Source organism: Lissotriton helveticus, chromosome 10 (genome assembly GCF_964261635.1).
Source record: "Lissotriton helveticus chromosome 10, aLisHel1.1, whole genome shotgun sequence".
NCBI classification, from domain to species: Eukaryota; Metazoa; Chordata; class Amphibia; order Caudata; family Salamandridae; genus Lissotriton; species Lissotriton helveticus.
In genome coordinates, this window is record NC_136071.1 from 695,073,796 (window position 1) to 695,096,905 (window position 23,110).

Genomic DNA, 23,110 nt, shown 5'->3' on the forward strand with positions numbered 1-23,110 from the left:
GCAGGCCTTGACAATCCTGGAGGCAGAGGGCTCAGTTTTATGTGAGGGGGTGCCCTAGCATGAGCTGAGCCCCTCTGCAGCTTTCAGAACCATCTCCTTATAGGTGTTATATGATATAGCCATACCATATACTCTTAAGTGCATTATAATCCTTGCGGTTAATGCTAACTTTGGTTTGGCTTTATCAAAACATGTCATGTAAGGTGTTAAACACTTTGGAATACTACCCCCCGCCAGTTCTGGTGGGGGGGGGGTAGCATTCCACCCTTCTAGAGGGAGAAGACATGTAGTTACTGGTTTACCCGGTTGAAGTTAAACAGAGCCTCAGCATCACAAAATGGATGCTGCTGCCACAGACACAAGTCTGACCTCCTGTTGCTGGACAAAACTGCGGGAGGGGAGGCCTGGACAATAGGTTCCTGTCCAAGGAGGTGCTGGCACCTCCCCAGACAGGCTTTTGTGTATTGGGGCAGGGAGGGTTGCATTCAGTGAATGCTTTCCAGACATTGCCTGGGACACACAAGGTGCTCCATGCATTACCCAGTTCAAACCGGTTGCTGGGGCACTCTGCCCCAGCTCTGGCGTGAAACTGGACAAAGAGAAAGGGGTGTAACCACCCCCTTCCCAGGTCCACCCATAGGAGGGACCTTAAGAGTAGTCCAACCCCTAAACGTAGTACAAGTGTAGGAACCCAGTCACTAGGACTTTAGATTACCCTGGACAAAACTTTGAAACATAAATCCTGGACCTTCGACATTCCATTTTGACTTGAAGATGGAAGACATCTCCCTTGTGGTCAAGGAGTGACAACCCTGTTCAAACAGCCACCAACAGCAGCTTTGCCAGTCGGCATTTTCGAGGCTCCCGCTGGATCCCGAAGAATCTGCAACACTGAATATGGACTTTCAGACATCTCTGACCCCGACCTTCGCTCACAGCAAAGCTGAGACCTGTGGCAGACACGAGAGACATGGGACCAGGAACCCTGGACATCCTGCATTTTGCAAGCTGCACTCACTTCACGAAGTAACTCGAAGTCGTGCATTGGGGTGCTTGACGCCCCAGACACGAGCATAATTTGCATCGAAGCTCAGAGGCCCCCACTCCACGAGTGACTCGTGGGCCCCGCTTTTGCATTTCAGCTTGATGCATCTTTGCAGTTCCTAGTCCGTTGGCTAGTGAGCCCCCTGAAGATTTTCTTTTGAATCTAACTTGCTTTCCTAGTTGCTCCAGGCTTGCTTCAACTTCCCTGCAATGGAGAAGTTCCTCAGACCTTGCTGGTCTGCACAGAAGCCAATCTCGACATCCTGCGAGGGTTGCGTTTGCCAAGGCTTGTTGGGTCCAGTCCGGATACCAACACCGCAGTCAACATGATCCTTCATGGGACAGCTCGAATACAGCTCCTGGTTGTTGTCGACGCCTCCTGGTCCTCGTGGCTGAAGAGACAAACTTCACATCTTCACCTGAAATCACCCGACATCTGGTGGCATCTTTCTATCGCCGCCCTGGTCACTGGCAAGTGACACAGACTCTGTCCCTTCTGCTTTCAGGTTCTACAGATCTTCTATCCACACTTAGATACACCCGGACACTTTTCCTCTGGTTGCCTGCAGCACTTCTTTGCAGCTCTCCATTGAAAACGACGACGAAACTCGACACGAAAAGACACCTATACCCCCCGCTTCCCTGGGTGAGATAACACGAGTACTTCAGTGCTCCCGAGGGTCTTTACTCTTGAAGTGTCCTAGTTTAAAAGGGTTCCAAGTAGTCCATCCGGAAGTGTCCTTAAATTGTAAATTTGTAACTTGTTCGATTCCCATAGAAAGTCAATGGTAACCCGGGGCTGTGTTTAGACACTGCACGCGTCTCCCGTGGGCCTCCTACTTCCTAACCTTTGGTTGTTTAGAGTAGCCCCAGCGATTTAACAGCCCCCAGGCCTGCTTTCTAATTCTCACGTGGTTCTTATACCACTATTTTAGTATATGGTTTGTGAGGCCCCTAGGGCATAACATATACTGTGCAACTTATCGTATGCAAATTGAGTAACTTGTATTGTACTTTTACCTCTGACCTCATAAAGAGTGCAGAGGGGTTGTGTTTAGAATACATACATATATATTTGATATATACCTTGTATGGTGTCCTTTCATTTGGTTCTCAAAGGATTATACTTGGTAAAACAACTTGCTTAATACGCTCTCTGAAGTCTTAGCTTGAAGAATGCTGGTCCATGCTACCACTAGGATAGCTTTCTATAAGGTTGCCTTTACACGCACCATCAATAAGGGTTGATTAGACTGGTGCAAGGTGCCCACTAGAACTAGTGGACATCATATGCCAGGCTAACTTCTCACAGGAACATTGTCCGACACAACCTAAAGGTAGTTCCAAATGTTTGCTTATTTTTCTGGGTTTAACACTTTAGACCCGAGATCTTATTATTACATGCTTACACCTACACCTGCAAAGAAGAATATGCTAACTAACTCGCAACAGACATATTCGGCTTCCTTTATTTCCCAGGGGTTTGGCTTTTAAAGGGACACTATAGACACAAAATCTGTCTGGGGACCAAAGATTGGCAAGTTCAGGGAACTGAGGCCTTATTTAGAACGTGCCTCATACCAATGCAAATTATCTTCCTGAACAACACAGTGCAACAGACTTCATGTCTTGGATTAGCCAAGATGAAGGACCTGACATTCCCTCACTCACACACTTCGAGGGGTGGCGAAATTATACCAAACACAGTGAGTATATGTTAGATGACATTATAAATGATGGTTCATACAATCCATCAGACTTCAATTGGAAGGGATGGCTGGCTTGGCCTATCGACACAAATAGGTGTCAGTCAAGATTCAGGGGTACCATCGAAGGGTTTAGTATCCTTAGGCCAGACCTATACTACGTACAAACGGATCATTCAGGTGGTGACATCTCATAGTGTTGGGAAGTTATGCCTAGAGTGGATAGAAACCTCAACACTGTCCCAGGTTATTTATCCCTTGCTGCCAATAATCTAGTTGTCTACAGCTTGCTCAAAGTGGGAACCTTCTGGCAATAAAGGCATGGTTTCAACGAGTTTAAAACTTAAAACTGTGATGTATTAATACTCCAACTGCTACTCTCTATGTGACTTTCACAGGTTTTTCTGCTGCCACCGCTCTTCCCAAAGTACTCTTTTTAGGATGTTGCACCAAAATGTCTGTCAGCTGAAATTGCTTAGTAAACGCATAGGCAAAAGCACAGAGTTCATGGTTAGCAGTCGTTAAACTAAAGCCTGGAGAGGCTAGACTGTGCCCTTCCAGGATACTCTAAGAGCATTGTTGAACCTTTAGATGAGCATAATCTTTCAGATTATTGTCCTCCACCCTTTTGATGTGCTCCATGCAGGAAAACGTAGCTTGAGTGGGGACATTTACCTCCGGATAATACTTCATAAATAATAATGTATGAAAGGCTGTTTAATTAGAAATGTTTTTCTTGTCACTACTCAGCAGGACCCAAAGTAGAAGCACCGGCTGCGTAACTCGGGAGATTGCCCACGTCAGTTACAGCCTCACCCAGTTCAACCACGGATGTGGCTCCGTGTATAGGTATTGCGCCCATATTGGAATTGCTAACACCATTTGAGTTAAGATCTCTCTTCCCACCCAGCTGCTCTATAGTAGGGTCTATAGTTCTCTCAACCCCTGTCGCCACACCTAAAGATATGTCCTGAGGATTTTGGAGAGTCTGGGGATTTTTACCTTTGTCTTTTGTTTTACCTGCAGAAAATAGGGGCGTGATAGTGCGCTTACCCAAATTTGTTAGTGTTTTCCCTCCTTTTACAACCGGATCCTTGCTCAGCGTTTTGGGAGTGCTGGCTGTATTCGTAGAAGTTGCTGTGTTCTTTGGCCCAGTGGCAGTACCAGTGATATCCACATAAGGGCGAGTCCTCTCTCTTCCAACCTTGGGAGGCATTGCGAGCACGATCCTGCCCGAGCCTCTGCGGCCCCCGTAACTAGCAGGCGCCATCAGCGAGGGCCAGCACAAACACCAGGTGAACCTCTGGAAGCCACCGCGAAACAGGGAATGTAGCGCAGCCAAGATTGACGCCGCCACGACCATCTGCATGCCGGGCTGGTAAGGTATTCCTCTGTTCCCTTCTCAGACGATCAGTTTAGCAAAGCCAGTGTGGGGGTTAGAGCAGCTAGGAGCAGCAGCTTACACGCCCAAAGCTACGGATGCCATCTTGCCTCCCTTGGAGCTAGCCGGCCCAGACGGTAATAAGGACTCTGATTCGGTCTCAAACGGAGATAAAATAGATGATGTTACAGGGCTCAAATCTTCACTGCAGGACATAGAATCCGGGGATTATTTTTTCTCATTATTGGATCAGTCAAACTCATCCAGTGATGATCTTGAGTCGATATTTCTGGCCACGGACATGTCTGGTCCTGACGTCGATGGCGGTAGCGACTATAGCAGCACCATTTTGAGGACATGGGGGATGTTGATGGCACCCTAAGTACAGTGCGTAAAAAACAAGAGGGGAAAGGCTCTGTTCAACAGATAGATGATGGTATACAGGGGGTAATGCTCTTCAATGGGACTACTCCTGCCCAACCGACTTGAGCGTAGAGAACGGCCGGAGTTCTGGCACTGCTATTGATCTTCCAACCAACTCTTCAAAGGATATCTCACTGGCTCTGATTTATCATACCATGGTCAGCCACAGAGAGGAGGCACGAGTAGGGAATCAGAGAGTGCAGGGGTCTTGCCGTAAACTGCAGAATTCTGTGCGCCGGATCGCTAAAGGCTGCACAGAGTTCACAACGAGATTTGATGAAGCAGAAGCAAAAATCTCATGTCTCAAAGATGAACTAGTTGCTCAGAAGGCTTTGACAGACTCTCTACTCTCTTCAAAAGACGATACACAGTGGAAAATGGCCGACATTGAAAATCGTTCTCGCAGGAACAATCGAAGGGTCTTGCAAATTCCAGAGAGGGCTGAAGGACAGGATCCGCGAAAATATATTATCGATTTGTTTACGGAAGCCTTCCCTAAACTGAACAAAAGGTATTGGGCACGAGAAGTGGAAAGAAAACATCGCTATCCATTTAACCCCACCCCAGATCTGGTCAAACTACAGATTGACCCAGAGTGATACTGATGTCTCTCAATTGCTTTCTGGCTTGGGAAGATGTGTACTCCCTGGCATTTCCTGATAAAAAGCGGACAGGCAAGGGGTTGGAGTTGTTTGTTCGGCTTGACTTTTGTCATCTAACTGTGGAGAGGCACTGGCATCCACGCCAGCTTATCGCACCATTTTAGGCTAAAGGGGCTCAGGTCTTTCTACTAAACCCAGCCAAGTTTAAAGTTATGGTTAAAGATCAGACCAGATTTTCTTCTTCTGATATACTCGCGAAAGAATTTCTGCTATCGTTATGAAAACTGTCTAATGTTGTCACGGTTGTTAAAATTAATGCCAAGGCTTGATTTAATACGTAGCTTAGCTTCTAGTTCTATTCCCCTCGTATCCTATCGATTTTCTGCTCTGTCTTCTTCTTTCCTATCTCTGTTCCTTTCTCTCCCTAAATTTTCGTACCACCCGACTTTATATTTGATTTGGCAATCTAGACAGCTCGAGGTGATATCGGCAATATGTATATGGTTTTCTGAATGCGGTGAATTGGGTGAGGCGTCTGTCGTGGGTGTGAGCATCTGGGTGGTGGCAACATTTCAATACAGGGACAATGGGTCCCAAAGCCTTGTTGAAGGGTAGGGGTGGGGGTAAGGGGACCCGGAGGGGAGGGAGTGGGTTTGACTGGGGGGTGTGGGTGGTTCTGGGGGGGTAAAATGAGGGAAATAATCCACACTATCAGTAACATTTTCAGTTTAACGGGTCTAATTATTTTTTTTAGAGTAATGAGAATTAGCTTGTTCCCCTATATTCCTACTGGCTAGACCAGGACTGCAAATATGTTCTTTACATGTCTGCGGCCTAAATAGCTAGAATAAGGGGCAGAGTGTCGCTGCTGAATTGCGTGTGATCCAGCCTGACTTGATCTGTTTACAAGAGACCCATGTACCCTGGGTGAAGCAGAACATTTTATCCGAATAGCTTTGTGCTCTTAGCGGCTACGTCACAATCCTCAACCACCCGGGGGGTGGCTTTGCTAGCCAAAACTGGCATGCAAACCTCGGGATGGGTATTAGCTGATAAATTGGGGCATTGGCTTATTGTGGAATGTCTGTTGAGGGTGAAAGAAATTACACTGTGTACTGTTTATGGCTAAAATCTTGATGAAGCTATGGTTTTGGAGCATTTGAACATGGAGCTTGCACTCTGGCCTACCCCCCTGGTGCTATGCGGTGACCTCAATATTAATCTGAGTAATAAGGAACTTCATCTGGGCCCAGAAAAGTATAAGGGTAGGAAACCAAGGGTTTTTAAGGCACTTTTTAATTTATTGTTGGACCATGGGTTGGTAGATGTGTGGGATCACCTGCACACAGATGATCCGGGCTTCACATTTTATTCTTACTCCCATCAAAAATTGGTCTGTCTTAATTATTTTTTTGCCTCACCTTTAATATGCACAGATGCCAGAATGTGAGTCTTCCCAAGAATTACATCAGATCATGCTCCAGTGGTTCTAGTCATCCCTGCATTAGGTTCCTCTATTAACCCACAAACTTTCACTTTTAATAGGAAACTCTTTCTGGATGATACTTTCTTAGACCACATTAAGAGCTGGATCAAGGGGTTCTTTGAAGACAACCGGCGCTCAACATCTGTCAGGGTTCTCTGGGATGCTTTTAAGGCCTGCCTCAGAGGGGAGATTCTGAGTTACGGGTTGTACAAGCAAAAGAAAGCTACATCCCTAATGCAGGAATTGCATACTAGACTTAAATCTGCAGAAGAAAATCTAGCACAAGGGATATTAGCTAAGAGCAATATCACCGAACTCCAAACTAATGTCGCTAGGTGTAAGGCTAATATCAACTTATCCTGGAGTAAGGAGATCTCAGCTAAATATCTTCTATACAAAAAGGAATGCTATGAGTATGGTGAAGCGGTTGGATGCTGTCTGGCTAACAGACTACGCTGTAATGAAGCTACACATAGAATAGCTGGTATGAGAAATTTGACTGTTGATACGGTGTATGATCCTCAAGAAATTGTTAGGATTTTCCATGATTTCTATGAAGACCTTTATCTGGAAAAGAACCTGGACTGCATATTCCGAACCCTGGGATACAACGATTAGTAGATTAGGTTGGACAGGCAGAGATATTGGGGAGTCCTATCACTTTGGAAGAGTTAGAGCTAGCAATAAATAGCATGGCAATTGGTTAGGCAGCCGGTCCTTACAAGCTTCCCTCCGAGGTCTCTAGGGCTTTGTTTCAAGAAATTAAAACAGACTTGTTGGCCTTTTTCCAAACAGCTCAGCAGGGGGGGCACCACAATTGTGGGACAAGGCCAATATTGCCACATTTAAGAAAAAAGATAAGCCGCCAGATCAGCCAGGGTCATATCGCTCAATCTCCCTGGTCATCGGTGATGGGAAGATTTATGGCAAAATTCTAGCGAATCACCTGGCAAAAGTTATTTCTCCCCTAGTATCCCGAAAACAGCATGGTTTTATCCCAGGTCGGGGATCCCAAGGCGTTCAATCGCGTAGCTTGGAATTTTCTCTGGGAGGTTATGCAGCAGATGGGGCTCGGTCAGGGTTTCATCCAGGCTATAAGAGTATTTTACCGGCCACCTACTGCTAGGATTTGCTCTATGGGACTTGTCTCAGACCCTATTAAAAAATCTCAAGAGGCACATGGCAGGGGTGTCCTTGTTCCCCCCTGCTGTTCGCCCTATATATCAACCCCTTCTTACGAATGCTTGAAAGCAGCTCCCAGTTTAAACCCTTTTGCGTCTTGGAATATAATTTCCGTGTTTTTGCATTTGCCGATGATATCGCTGTAACAACATTGGATCCCCTTACGGCTATATCCGAGGTGGAACGGCTTGCAGTTGAGTACGGTGCAGTTTCGGGCTATAAGATCAATATTTCGAAAACCCAGATCCTTTGTACTAAGGATATTATGGTTAGTGACCCGAGGGTGGTTAAGGAGGTCACGTTTCTCCGAATTAAGACCTGAGAAAACGTGAAAGATCTGGTGGGCGTAAGCTTGAGGGATATCACCACCAAGGTTAAGCAATCACTAGACAGATGGGAGTGTCTACCTTTATCCTTGGTAGGCAGAGCCAATATTTTGAAAATGAACATACTTCCCAAGGTTTTATATTTTTTCAGATCGGTACCCTTAGAGGTATCTTGCGCCCAGTTACAACATTTGCATGCACTTTGTTCTAAATTCTTATAGGCTCCAGGGAAACCTCGAAGGGCTGTGCAGTTTATGATGCTTCCTAGGGAGAGGGGGGGTTGGTTGGTTCCCGACTTCACACTTTATTATTATTCATGTTTTTTAGTTAACATGCGGAAAATGTTAACTGGAGAAAGTGTTAGCGACGCTGCTGAGGCCCCCTCAATCTATCAGATGTTGCTGGGTGAAGAGGTCAGGAACTGGCTCTATAAGAGGTTGGATAGGAGTTATTATAAAAGAACGTGCTTCAAAGTCTTGCCGGTTTGTAAGGTTTGGAGCACGGTATGAAAGAATCTTCAAATTCAGGGATTAACTCTTTATACTCCTACTACGGCCATAGGTATATTACCCTCAATTTTCCAGGACCCTGTGGTTGGCAGGTGGAGATCTAAGGGTATTGCCCATATTGGGGATTTCTATGAGGCTGGGGGACTCTACGTCTCCTTTACGGATCTATCTAATACATTAGTGTTGGACTTCGCCCTTCTGGCAGGTTCACCCCTGAACTTTTTGCTTTTTATATGTGACCTGGGGATGGTGATTCTTGGTTTCTGCGCACTTTCACTGTGTCCCAGTGGAAAGTGCGTGCGCACTCTGAGTGTGTGTGGTGCGATAGGCCTGCCCTCCCATAGGAATGCATGGGGAATGTATGTGTCCCTGGTAGTTCCTGATGCGTGGGGTGTGCAGGCTCGAGTCTGGTATGTGCAGACTCGTGTGATTGAATGCAGCGCAATGACGTGTGCTGCGTGTTTGTGTCTAATATGGAAGTGCCACTTCTAGAAGTGTGCCTGTCTGTGCAGTGAATGTGCTGGCGTGTGATTGGCTGGAGCTGGCTGGTGAGCCTGGCTCCAGGAGTCTGGATGGGTCTGCCCTGGTGGTGAGTGTTGAGATCAGCATGTGTGATGTGAGGGAGTGGTGAACCTGGGACCTGAATAGGGCTGGGTTTACCCCACACAATGCTGGCTCCGCCCCCTGTGGTGCGACTGATGACCCTAGCCTGCCTGGTGAATAGGAAGGGTGGGCTGAGCAAATCAAGTGTGCTCCAAAACCAGCTGTGACTGGTTTTTCCCCCACCCTGCACCCTGAGACAAAGGAATTCACTGTATAAAAAGGGGCTGTGTCCCCTTTCAAAATGTTCTTGTTTTTGACTGGAATCTACCAGGGGCGAGCTGCTGCTGGGGCCCAGGGGAAGGCTTGCCTCCCTGGGCCCTGCCCAGCCCCTGGATATCCTGGAGGCCTGGTGGACTGTTCTTCTTTCTTGATCTAAGCAAGGGGGGCCTGCTGCTGGGCGCCAGAATGGGTGCTGCCACCCTGCCTAGGAGGACCCTGTGAGCTGGCTCTGGGCCCAGCCTTGCCCCCCTGCCTGCCTAAAGAACTTTGCTGGAGCTTTGCCTTGCTTATAGCGCCTGGGAGCGCTTTATCTTGCTTATAGCGCCTGGGAGCGCTTTATTGTGTTTATAGCGCCTGGGAGCGCTTTATTCTGCCTCTAGCGCTTGAGAGCGCTTTATTTTCACGTTTGCGGCTGCCCACGCCGCATACTGCTGTGTCCTTTGCCCTTGGGTGACCCCTGACGGGTGCCCACCCCGCCAGGGACCTGGTGCCGTTTTGTGCCCCCCAAGTGAGTGACCACCTTGCTTTATTGTTGATTTAAAACGGGTGCCCACCCCGGATCGAGCCCGAGGTCGTCCCTGCCGCCGCCGGCCCGCAGCAGGAAGTCAGGCAGGCCGGGGGCGGGACCGCGGGACAACAGAAAGTCAACGTACTTCCCCCGGGGCTCCCAGGAGGAGGGAGAGCCCCGGAGTGCAGGAGCAGAGGTGTGGCCGCCAGCGAAGCTCCCGTCTGGAAGGGAGAGCCCCGCCCGCCGCACCAAGCCCGAGGGGCAGCACCAGAGCAGAGTCTGTCGTCCCGGTGAGTGCCCGTGAAGGGAGGGGGGCGTTAGGGCACATTGCCGGTGCCCGCCCCTTCCTCTAGTGCGAGGCGGCATTTCGTTGTTTTCAGAGTCCCCAGTGGGGGACTCCAACTTTGGAGCATTTTCTTTAGCCAGAGCCAGAGAGGCTCCAACGACCGGGCGCATTTGTGTTTAGAGCCCACGAGAGGCTCAGGGGGCCATTTCCGTGATCTCGAGCCTGCGAGGCCCTTGGGGGATATTGAGGGTGGTAGAGCGGCCCCAGCTGACAGCGGACCGCTCCCCCAAGTTCCCAGCAGTATTTCTCGAGCCCCCCAGAGGGGGAGGCCCCACCGTTCTTGGTCCCCGCCAGTTGTCGAGAGCCCACAGGGACTCCGGGGGCAGTTCGCTGATCTCGAGTCCCCCAGAGGGGGGGAATCCAACGGAAGGGGCATTTCCGTTTTAGAGCCCCGAGGCTCCCAGCCGCAGTATTGTTTCTTGAGCCCACAAGGCTCCAACGTTGGCCCCATTGGTTCTACAGCTGCCCAGCACTTAGTGGGCAGCTGCTACGTGTAGGCCTGACACATTTCTTCTTGGGCTGCCTGCAGCCTGCCCTGACATTTGGGACACAGGGCGTCCTAGCCCCAGAGAGGTTAGTTGGCCTGGGGACAGTTTATGAGATCATGCTAATGTGATTTCTGCACAACTGTTCTCCTCTGCTGTACCTCTGAATGTGATTTGATGCGTCATGTGCCTTGTTCTTACACCTCTGAATGTGTTGTTTATGCATCATGTGTTCTCCTGTGCTGCACTTCTGAATGTGTTTTTGATGCGTCGTGTGCCTTGTTACTTACACCTCTGAATGTTTTAGGCATCATGTGTTTCTCCTGCACCTCTGAATGTGTTTTTGATGCGTCATGTGCCTTGTTCCTTACACCTCTGAATGTTTTAGGCATCATGTGTATCTCCTGCACCTCTGAATGTGTTTTGATGCCTCATGTTCCTTTTTCCTTTTTCTCTGTTCCTTTTTCTCTCTACATTTTCGTACCACCCGTCTTTATATTTGATTTGGCAATCTAGACAGCTCGAGGTGATATCGGCAATATGTATATGGTTTTCTGAATGCGGTAAATTGGGTGAGGTGTCTGTCGTGGGTGTGAGCATCTGGGTGGTGGCAACATTTCAATACAGAGACAATGGGTCCCAAAGCCTTGTTGAAGGGTAGGGGTGGGGGGAAGGGGACCCGGAGGGGAGGGAGTGGGTTTGACTGGGGGGTGTGGGGGGTTCTGGGGGGGTAAAATGAGGGAAATAATCCACACTATCAGTAACATTTTCAGTTTAACGGGTCTAATTATTTTTTTTAGAGTAATGAGAATTAGCTTGTTCCCCTATATTCCTACTGGCTAGACCAGGACTGCAAATATGTTCTTTACATGTCTGCGGCCTAAATAGCTAGAATAAGGGGCAGAGTGTCGCTGCTAAATTGCGTGTGATCCAGCCTGACTTTATCTGTTTACAAGAGACCCATGTACCCTGGGTGAAGCAGAACATTTTATCCGAATAGCTTTGTGCTCTTAGCGGCTACGTCACAATCCTCAACCACCCGGGGGGTGGCTTTGCTAGCCAAAACTGGCATGCAAACCTCGGGATGGGTATTAGCTGATAAATTGGGGCATTGGCTTATTGTGGAATGTCTGTTGAGGGTGAAAAAAATTACACTGTGTACTGTTTATGGCTAAAATCTTGATGAAGCCATGGTTTTGGAGCATTTGAACATGGAGCTTGCACTCTGGCCTACCCCCCTGGTGCTATGCGGTGACCTCAATATTAATCTGAGTAATAAGGAACTTCATCGGGCCCAGAAAAGTATAAGGGTAGGAAACCAAGGGTTTTTAAGGCACTTTTTAATTTATTGTTGGACCATGGGTTGGTAGATGTGTGGGATCACCTGCACACAGATGATCCGGGCTTCACATTTTATTCTTACTCCCATCAAAAATTGGTCTGTCTTAATTATTTTTTTGCCTCACCTTTAATATGCACAGATGCCAGAATGTGAGTCTTCCCAAGAATTACATCAGATCATGCTCCAGTGGTTCTAGTCATCCCTGCATTAGGTTCCTCTATTAACCCACAAACTTTCGCTTTTAATAGGAAACTCTTTCTGGATGATACTTTCTTAGACCACATTAAGAGCTGGATCAAGGGGTTCTTTGAAGACAACCGGCGCTCAACATCTGTCAGGGTTCTCTGGGATGCTTTTAAGGCCTTGAGGTTCCGTGACGATTTTACTCGTGTTTGTAACATTGTCGTAAATACATAATTTTGGTATCAGTGAACCGCAAATGATCCATTTAGTATATCCTGGTGTTTTCGCTATGCTACGAGCAAGAGCACTCCTGTTACCAACACATTTCTGTTCTACCCGTGGCATCCATCTTAGAACACGGAAGCCATTTTGTATTCCTTGCCCTCACATAGTCAATGGACACGCAATGACCTCTTTTCATTAAAGGACACGTAGGCTTTAACCGGCGATTCACCTTGCTAGTGACACGTGCACCTTAGGCCAGCAACGCTGTAGCAGCATGACTCGGCAAGAACTGCCTCCCCAGCCTGAGGCCAGTCCTGCTATACTGGTTCTTGTGTTCGTTGGCCTGATCATGATTAGGCGGCCGAAGCTGGTAACCGTGCCCATTTACGACCCACAAATATCTCTTATCCAGTCTTTCTATCTTCTGCACCTGGCTCTGCTCCTTTCCTTCTGGGCCTTTATTAGGGGGAGGTAACGAAATTTACGATGAGGCGGTCCGGGTCTTGAATGAGAAATTGACATGGGATTATGATGGAATAGTGGAAACCCCTCATTCGTAATGTTTTGACATCAGATACTGTTGACAATTCCTGTGCAACGCCAAATATTTATTGTTTAAGACACGAATGTTTAGAACTGTGGTAACATGTAAAGAATCTGCCCCGAGCAGAATATTCAGTATATAAGGAACAACCCTCTTTGTACAAATTGAACAGGCTCCTAGACACTGCCCGTGTGCAGTTTCTGTGACTTCTGTGTCCCTGCAGTAATAAACCTTTGGTCTTTGACGCCACCATCGAGAAGCCCGTGTTTCTGTTTGTTTGTGCACCAAGACAGGTTGAACTCCGGGGTCTTCGGGTGTTGTCCCTGACACCTCTGGACGGAACCAAAAAGTCCAGAACTCCAATTGGCGCCCACGTGGGGCGACGTCATTCGGTACCGGTCCAAAAGCCTGAAGAGTTCGAGGAGCTTCGTGGGAAGATTTCAGAGGGAGGCGCCCCACTTCATCGATCCCGGCATATCGCAAAAGTGGCCCCGACGTTCTCTTCCGCAAGGGTTCCCGTTCAGACGGCTGCAGTGGTCCGTTGCCTTGACCGTCGCCCTGTCTTGGACCCGAGGTGCAGTCCTTAGTACGGCGAGACGTGACGGGTTTCTCCTTGGTGACGTCTTCAGTGCCTCAGTTAAGTATTTTGTGAGGGTTGCTCCTGTTTGGATAATCCTTTTAGTTCTCAGTTCAGTTCAGTTCTGTAAGATTATCACTGGTTATTCTGGTTACGATAATCATTCTGTTCAGTTCAGGTATCGATACGTTTATCAGTTCTGGTAGGCCTAAGTTCTTGGTTCGAGTGCGCATCTTTTCTGTTTGTGTCTTGTTTGTTTTGTGTTCCGGATTATAAAATGGTAAGTCGGAAAAATTGTATGTTGTCTTGTTTTAGTTGCAACAGTGATTCCCAGTTGGAGGACTCGTGTTCGGTTCCTCCGATTGGAACTCCCCTTTATGATCTATATTGCAAATTTGGTGTGGGCCCTATCTCTTATAACGAGGTATGGATCCGCTTCACAGAGAAAGATGGTGTCCTTAGTTGGCCACTACATGGTAGTTTTGAACCTGAAGTTCTCGATAATCTAGAAAGAAGGTTGTTTAAGAAGAAAGCTCGGCCGGCAATGTTTGATTCTTTCCGTTATTGGCGAAAAGAATCTAAACAGAGAGAAATTAAAAAGTTGAAGAAAGAACAGAAAGAGCAAGAGTTGACTTTAGAACAGTCTGCTAGGCAGCTGCAACTCAACGAGTCTGAGAAAGCGATGGAGGTGGCCAATAGAGAGCGTAATTTAGCGATAGACAAGTGCTATCCTGCTTTGCCATCGAGTACGGCTAAGATAGTAGAGGACCCTGAAAAGGATCCCCTGTTGTCTTATTTGTTACGATCACCCCCACCGTATGCACAGGGTGCTACGGCTCCACCTATACCGAATGTTCAATTACCGGTTGCTGGACAACCCGGTGTCCCTGTTCCCGCTCCCCTGAATCAAGTTCCTGTACCTCCTGTGGTCAATATTAATGTTCCTTCGACAACCCCTCTTCTAGGGTTGCCGGCTTCTTTACCTATGCCTGTGTCGCTCACACCTGCTAGTTCACAAGCTATTTTTCCTGCTACTCCTACTGTTCCTAATCTATCTGTTCCAACTGCTACTCTATTTACTGCCTCTGCTAATATTATGACTCCGCTTTCTGTTCGTCGGAGAATCACTGATTCTGTCTCTAATATTCTATCTCCCTTCTATAAAACTCTGATTAAGACTCCTACCTCTGACTCTGTGCAGAGGCGTAGCCAGCTTCCCAGTACTGAAGAAAGAGGAATATTAGATTCCACTGCTCTTAGATGGGTTTCAAAAGTTGGAAGATATAGTATACAAAATGTATTAGATACATTTATGCAATGGAATGAACCGACACAACGATATGTGTTCGATGAAATGTGTTTCCTTCTACGTGAGGAATTGGAAGAGGATGACCCTGAATCAAATCTAGGAGAATTAATTAATGTTCAGAAAGAGTTTGCTGCAGGTATGATAGTTGGTCAAAATATAAAAGAAGCGATGGAACTGGTTCTAAGTTATAGGACCGACTCATCCCTTCGTTCACCGAGAGAGTTAGAGAAACGCAGTACGAAACAAAATCGTCAATACCCAATGAGAGAGGTTCCACCAATTTGGCGTGAAGCTGTGCAAGCTAATGTAAACCTTGGTATTGCAGCCGCTCCGGCCCAATTCCAGAGAGTATGGATACATATTCCATGGAAGCGAGCTGAAGTATTAGCAGTGAAGCAGGCCTTGCCAGATCCGCGTAAAAATCCTGCAGGGTACTACAAAGAGTTGGCTCAAACAGTTGACGCTTGTATATTGAATCTTGCTGACATAGATCTGCTATTTGGTAATGTAGTACCGCAACCAATTTGGGCTAAAATTCGTAAAGAGAATCATCCAGTTGCCCTAGGTGGTGACTGGGCGGCTATAATTGCAGCGGATGGTCAACAAATAGGTGGTTCCAAACCAGAACCCCTAATTGCTAATTTGCCTGGTAGGATAATCGATTTAATGAAAACCTTGATGCCAGCATTACGCGTTAACTGGGATAAATTGTCCGCGTGCAAACAGAAGAAAGACGAAAGCGTCTCCGACTTTTTCACAAGATTCGAGGAGACTTTCGTGGATCATAGTGGTCAGGATATGAGCACAGAAGGAGGCCAGAGATTATTTGTTGATAAATTTGTGCACAATCTGTTGCCAGAACTTAGTGGTAAATTAAAGAATTCTGAAAGTGCGTGGGCTGTCTCTACGACTGCGCAAATACTTGCGACTGCCCAGTACTATGAAAATAGGGACAAAGAGGAGAAGGAAAAATCAGATAAAAAGACGAAAGATTTAAAAACTAAAGTACTTTTACAGCAAGCTTATCCGCCTCGCACGAATCAGACTAATATGCAGCAAGGGTCATGTCAAAGAACGGATTATAATTTTCAAAGGCCACAATACCAATGGAATCAATGTGCTTATTGCAAAGTGGAAGGTCACTACAAAAATGAGTGTCCAGTTCGGGCACAAAATAATGCTGCGGCAGCTCAGAGAGGTCGTGGTAGTTCCATGCAAAACTCTAGAGGTCGAGGACGAGGTGCTATGCCTCCGCAGACGAGTGATCGCCCTTCTAATTATTTCGACCAGCGAAATGGACAATCTGCCCAACAGAATAGGTCTCCACAATATCATGTTGAAGACTATTATGAAGCTAGTGAGGAAGTTCAGCAAAGTGAGTATTAGGACAGCCATGGACAAAGAGAGGGAGTAGTATCAGTTCCAGTAGATCAGAGTGGGCCTTATGTCGCAGTAGCAACATCAGGTATAGTCGAACCGTTTCTGTTGGATACTGGTGCAGCAAAAAGTTCTATCATACATGCGAAACTCCCTGGCGCACCTTTGTCTGGCTCAACAAACGTTTCAGTAGGTTTTTCTGGCGCCCCTGTTCACAACCCCGTTTCTGGTCCTTTGTCTATTTCTGTTGGACCCTGCCACTTGAAAGCTCCTCTGATTTTGACGACAGGTTGTAACGAAAATCTGCTTGGTTTAGACTTGTTAAAACGCCTTTATGCGACATTATACTGTTCTCCAGAAGGAGTACAGCTTACGTTGGGTAAAAGAATAATCTCTCCGATGTACTTGTCGATGGATGCGCTCCCACCAGAGCTGCGTTCACTCCCTGATACTCTTTGGGCGACTGGTCCTAATGATGTAGGTCTATTGGAGATTCCACCCTATGTAGTAACTTTGAAAGCAAATGTCAAACTTCCACGAATTCCACAATACAGAATCTCTAGTGAAGGTGAGCGTGCGCTCCTACTGATAGTGCATGATCTGATTGAGAAAGACGTTATAGAAGAAACTAGAGGTAATGTCTGTAATAGTCCTGTACTGCCTATTTTGAAACGAACTGACCCTACAAAACCTCCAGTATATAGGTTTGTAATTGATCTTAGAGAGGTTAATAAAATTGTGATTCCACAGTTTCCTGTGGTTCCAGACATTACTGCATTGTTAACGTTGATTCCTGCTACAGCAGCATGGTTTTCGGTTATCGACTTGAAAAATGCCTTTTTCAGCATTCCGATAGCCGAAGAAAGCAGAGATATCTTCGGGTTCTCTCTAGGAGGACGAAGCTTCAGGTTTAAACGCGCTCCACAAGGCTATTGTGAAAGCCCATCCATTTACAGTCAAGCATTAAAAAGCCAGTTAGATTCCTTCGTACTTCCTCTTGGTTCTGCTTTAGTACAATATGTCGATGATCTTCTAGTGGCTGCTGATGACAAGGAAACTTGCAAAACAGCTACGATTTCTTTATTGCATCACTTGTCAGATTTGAATCACAAGGTGTCACCTTCAAAAATGCAATACTGTTGCCAAGAAGTGACCTACCTAGGTCATCTCTTGTCAAAGGAGGGAAGGAAGTTGACCCCAGAGAGAATAAAAGCAATTACACAGATGAATGTTCCTAGCACGCAGAGAGAAGTACGTGCCTTTTTAGGTATTACCTCATATTGTAGGCAATGGATCCCAAATTTTTCTCTTTTAGCAAAACCACTGGTAGCCTTGACTGGGAAAAATGTTCCGAGTCCGGTACCATGGTCTGCAGAATGTCAGCAGAGTTTTTCTGAGTTACGAAATGCACTGTGTTCAGCACCTGTATTGGGTACACCCGACTACAGTAAGCCATTCACGCTCTATGTCCACGAGAGAGAAGGTTGTGCATTGAGTGTTTTGACGCAGAAATTTGGTGATAAACAACGCCCTTGTGCGTATTTTTCATCAACGTTAGATCCGGTAGCCAGAGCATTGCCTAGTTGCTTGAGAGCTGCAGCCGCAGCTGCAGCCTCCATTCGACAATCTGCTGGTTTAGTAATGAACAAAATGCTAGTGGTCATGGTTCCTCATGCTGTGGATACACTCATGAACCGAACCAAGACGCAACACCTTACCAGTGCTAGATTATCAGGTTATGAACTGACACTGTTAGCTGGTCATATTCAGATCAAAAGATGCAATGTATTGAATCCAGCAACATTGTTGCCGACTAGCCAAGAGTCGAGTGATTCCGAACCACACGACTGTTATTTCAAAACTGAGGAAGAAACAAAAGGACGAATTGATCTAAAAGACACTCCGTTATCAGATCCAGATGGCACGTTGTATGTTGACGGGTCTTGCTTCAAATTAGAGAATGGTGATGTGACTGCTGCTTATGCAGTAACGACTTTGAGTACGATTGTGGAGACTGCAAGAGTGAGTCAGAATTCTGCCCAGGCTGCAGAATTGATCGCGCTAACAAGAGCGTGCGTTTTAGCTAAGGGAAAGAGAGTGAATGTGTTCACAGATAGCCAGTACGCGTTCGGCGTGGCCCATAGTTTTGGCCGTTTGTGGAAAGAGAGAGGTTTCATTACGTCCCATGGGACTAAGATTCAACATGGTCAGCTAGTTAATGACTTGTTGGAATCTCTAACCTTGCCGACTGAAGTTGCGATTGTGAAATGCAGTGCTCATAAAGCAATCACGGATGATGTTGGTCGTGGGAATGCTTTTGCTGATGAGACTGCAAAACAGACAGCTAGAAATATGATGAGTAGAATGTATGTTGCAACGTCTGCAAGATGGATTTCTGAGTCTGGAATGTGTGAGGACACAGTGGAAAGCGTGAAGGAAATTCAGAAAGAGGCGACTGAGGAGGAAAAACTTGCATGGAGAGAGAGCACGGGTAAATTGGACTCGAGTGGGTGTTGGATTGACTTGTCGGAACAACAGCGTTGGATGTTGCCTGATGCGTATGTGCTTGCAGTAGTAACGATGGCACATGGAACAGCACACATCAGTTCAAAAGGGATTTGTAAGATGTTGGCTCCGGTCTGGAAGAATGATGGGATTAGTAAGTGTGCAGAGAGAGTGGTGAGAAATTGTATGGTATGCTTGGTGCATAATCCTGGCAAGGGAATCCCCACACCTGTAGGTCACTTCGCTCCTCCTTCCTGCCCCTTTGAAGTGATCCAGCTAGACTTCATTCACATGGATCGTTGTAATAATCTGAAATACGTCCTAGTGGTAGTTTGTGCTTTCTCCAGATGGATCGAAGCATACCCGCTAAAGGACAATACTGCCTTATCCACTGCCAAAATTCTTCTTAAAGAATACTTCCCCAGATACGGAATGCCACGGATTGTATGGTCAGATAACGGAAGTGAGTTCGTAGGGAAAGTTATGCAGAGTGTGTGTGCCGGCCTAGGGATTAGACAGAAGTTTCATAGTGCGAATCATCCCCAGTCCGCGGGTTTAGTCGAGGGTTACAATGGCACCCTTAAACTGAAACTTGCTAAGATACAAGCATCCACGGGTTTGTCCTGGCCAGACGCATTGCCTTTGGCTTTGCTATCAACAAGAGCAACTGTACATTCTAGAGTAGGGCTTAGTCCTTATGAAATAGTTTTTGGTCGTCCTGCAAATGTTTGGGGGGTACCTAGACCAAAAGAATTCAAGCAGCTGGAATACCCAATGTTAATTGATTACCTTTTCGACTTGACTGCTAAATTGAGTCTTATTCACCAACAGGTTTTCGATGCATTGCCAAAGCCACCGGAGAGTCCAGGCCATCAGCTGAAACCAGGTGACCAGGTGGTCATTAGAAATTTTGCAAGAACGAAAAATCTTCAACCCAGATTCATTGGCCCTTTCCAAGTCCTACTAGCAACGAGAACTGCTATTCGTGTGGCCGGAAGGAAGAACTGGATCCATACGACACATGTCAAACGTGTGCCTCTGCCACTTCCTTACGACAACTGGGTAAAGAAAGGAATCGGTGCCTCTGAAACGGAACAAGTCCCCAGGTTCATACCTTTCAGCGATGCAGAACTGATCACGGATTCACCAAATTCTGACTCTCCTCCTGAAACTGCTCTTTTGAACCCTGAACATTTGTCATCCACACCCAACGAACATTTGCCATCTGCACCAAAAGAACATTTGTCATCTGAAAACGTGAACATTGCAACGTCGGCTGAAAATACATTGTTTCCAGACCAGACAGCTCCTGCAAAACTGAGATACAACTTGCGACCTCGCAATATGGACAAATAAAGCAGGAAACTGCCTATTTTCAGATTTGAATTTTCTATACATTGCCTCCAGCCAGGAAGTTTGCTAATACTTTGTATTGTTTCTTTTTGTTTTAAAATTGCCTTGCCGTCTGGGTAGCCGTAGGGTCGTGGCTGTGTGCCTAGTTGAATCTGCGGGGGTCAGACACAAGGTCGATCTTTCTGTTAGTTCTGGGAACTCCCAGGGCTGATAGAGGCATTTTCATCTACGTACACATCATCAGTGGTCGCGAACGGTCGTAGAAGATGGAGCTTCCTGAGCTACAACGAGAGAATGTAATTTATGTTCGCAGAAATAGACTGTACAGAATACTTCACAGCAAATGCTTTCTAATGCAATGTGCAGTTACATTTTTAATTGTTTTGATAACGTTGGTGGGTGGAATCGTCTTTGGTGTACATTTGATTTTTATGCCAGTAACTACAGTACCTCCCCTTGATCCTACTACTTCTACGGTTTCTTCTATGCATTCTTTTCACTCATTTCCTGAACACGAACAAGCTCGACGCTCAGAATTTATTAACAATACATTTGTACAGCTCTTGCATCAACACCAACTGGTAGTTAATACTACAGACTGCTGGGTGTGTGGCTTGATACCTCACACTATGGATAAAGGCATTCCCTATCTAGTCTTGCCTTTTAGCTACAATGGATCATTTCAGGCCTTTCAGACCATTTTTTCATATGCCCTTGAGACCTATCCTCCGCGTCCACCAAGGTCCACTAAATACAACTCAGCCAACAAAGCTTTAGTCCAGGGAATTATTGACATGATTAAAGACGTCAATAATACTCCATCTTACCCTAGAGATGAATTACGGGTGTATTTGAGTTGGAACTCTACCGAGTATCGCCTTAGTTTGGGAGAAAGCAAGCGTAAAAGCTCCACTTCAGTTTGGGTCGTGCCTCACCGAGGTCAGGTCTGTTTGCAAGGAAATGGGAGAAATCTGAGAGCTCAGCTAGGGAGGAGTGAGTGCGTTGAGACTTACGTATTTCCGTCTAACTCCTCCCCTGCCTTCCTGACTGCTAGGGGTACCTACTTCATCTGTCAGGACAGAGCATATACATGGCTGCCTGCTGACTTTTCAGGTTCATGTTATATTGCTCGATTGTTACCTCCGACATACACTGCTTCTTCAGATTATCACAAGACCAGAGTAGCAAGAGGTGTCTTCAGCAAGGAAGATACCGCTGGTCAAGAAGCTGGAGACTTTTTCAAAGGTTTCCTTCCGTTTTGGGGGCCTATGGCCAATAGTCGAAATCTAGGTCAACTAACACGGGTAGTTGAATCTACTATTACAGAAACTGCTGGTGCCCTTAGTAACTTAACAGCTGAGCTTCAGGCGGATCGTCTCATGACGTTGCAGAACCGTATGGTTCTAGACGTAATACTTGCAGATCGAGGTGGGGTATGCAGAATGATCCAATCAAGCTGCTGTGTCTTTATTCCAAATAATGCTCCAACAGTCTATGAAGCGATCTCTAAGCTACACAAGATTTCCGACTCTATACACGTAGATAAGGGAAACTGGTCCTTCATGGAGTGGTTTTGGACTCTGGTATCAGCGTGGGGATGGAAGGTTCTGATGGTCATTGGTGTCATCCTAGTATTTCTGTTCTCGTGCTGTCTTATTATCCAATGTGGTCCCGCTCTGTGTAGTCTCTGTGCTGCAACCTGTTTCAGAAAACCACCTGCATTAGGAGAAAAGGCACGAGACAGGATGATGATACAACAACATGTCACTGACCTAATGAGCATAGAATTAGACTCTGACTCTGATATAGACTGAGTAATTGCCTATGTAAGGGCAAAAGGAGGGTCTGAGGTTCCGTGACGATTTTACTCGTGTTTGTAACATTGTCGTAAATACATAATTTTGGTATCAGTGAACCGCAAATGATCCATTTAGTATATCCTGGTGTTTTCGCTATGCTACGAGCAAGAGCACTCCTGTTACCAACACATTTCTGTTCTACCCGTGGCATCCATCTTAGAACACGGAAGCCATTTTGTATTCCTTGCCCTCACATAGTCAATGGACACGCAATGACCTCTTTTCATTAAAGGACACGTAGGCTTTAACCGGCGATTCACCTTGCTAGTGACACGTGCACCTTAGGCCAGCAACGCTGTAGCAGCATGACTCGGCAAGAACTGCCTCCCCAGCCTGAGGCCAGTCCTGCTATACTGGTTCTTGTGTTCGTTGGCCTGATCATGATTAGGCGGCCGAAGCTGGTAACCGTGCCCATTTACGACCCACAAATATCTCTTATCCAGTCTTTCTATCTTCTGCACCTGGCTCTGCTCCTTTCCTTCTGGGCCTTTATTAGGGGGAGGTAACGAAATTTACGATGAGGCGGTCCGGGTCTTGAATGAGAAATTGACATGGGATTATGATGGAATAGTGGGAACCCCTCATTCGTAATGTTTTGACATCAGATACTGTTGACAATTCCTGTGCAACGCCAAATATTTATTGTTTAAGACACGAATGTTTAGAACTGTGGTAACATGTAAAGAATCTGCCCCGAGCAGAATATTCAGTATATAAGGAACAACCCTCTTTGTACAAATTGAACAGGCTCCTAGACACTGCCCGTGTGCAGTTTCTGTGACTTCTGTGTCCCTGCAGTAATAAACCTTTGGTCTTTGACGCCACCATCGAGAAGCCCGTGTTTCTGTTTGTTTGTGCACCAAGACAGGTTGAACTCCGGGGTCTTCGGGTGTTGTCCCTGACACCTCTGGACGGAACCAAAAAGTCCAGAACTCCAGCCTGCCTCAGAGGGGAGATTCTGAGTTACGGGTTGTACAAGCAAAAGAAAGCTACATCCCTAATGCAGGAATTGCATA

The 23,110-nt window shown here is 46.5% G+C and overlaps 1 protein-coding gene across 4 annotated transcripts in view; it reads left to right on the plus strand.

The window, feature by feature from the left end:
• Window positions 1-23,110, plus strand: part of DPP6 (dipeptidyl peptidase like 6) — a 2,254,101-nt gene that overhangs the window by 1,771,737 nt on the left and 459,254 nt on the right. The window lies entirely within an intron of this gene.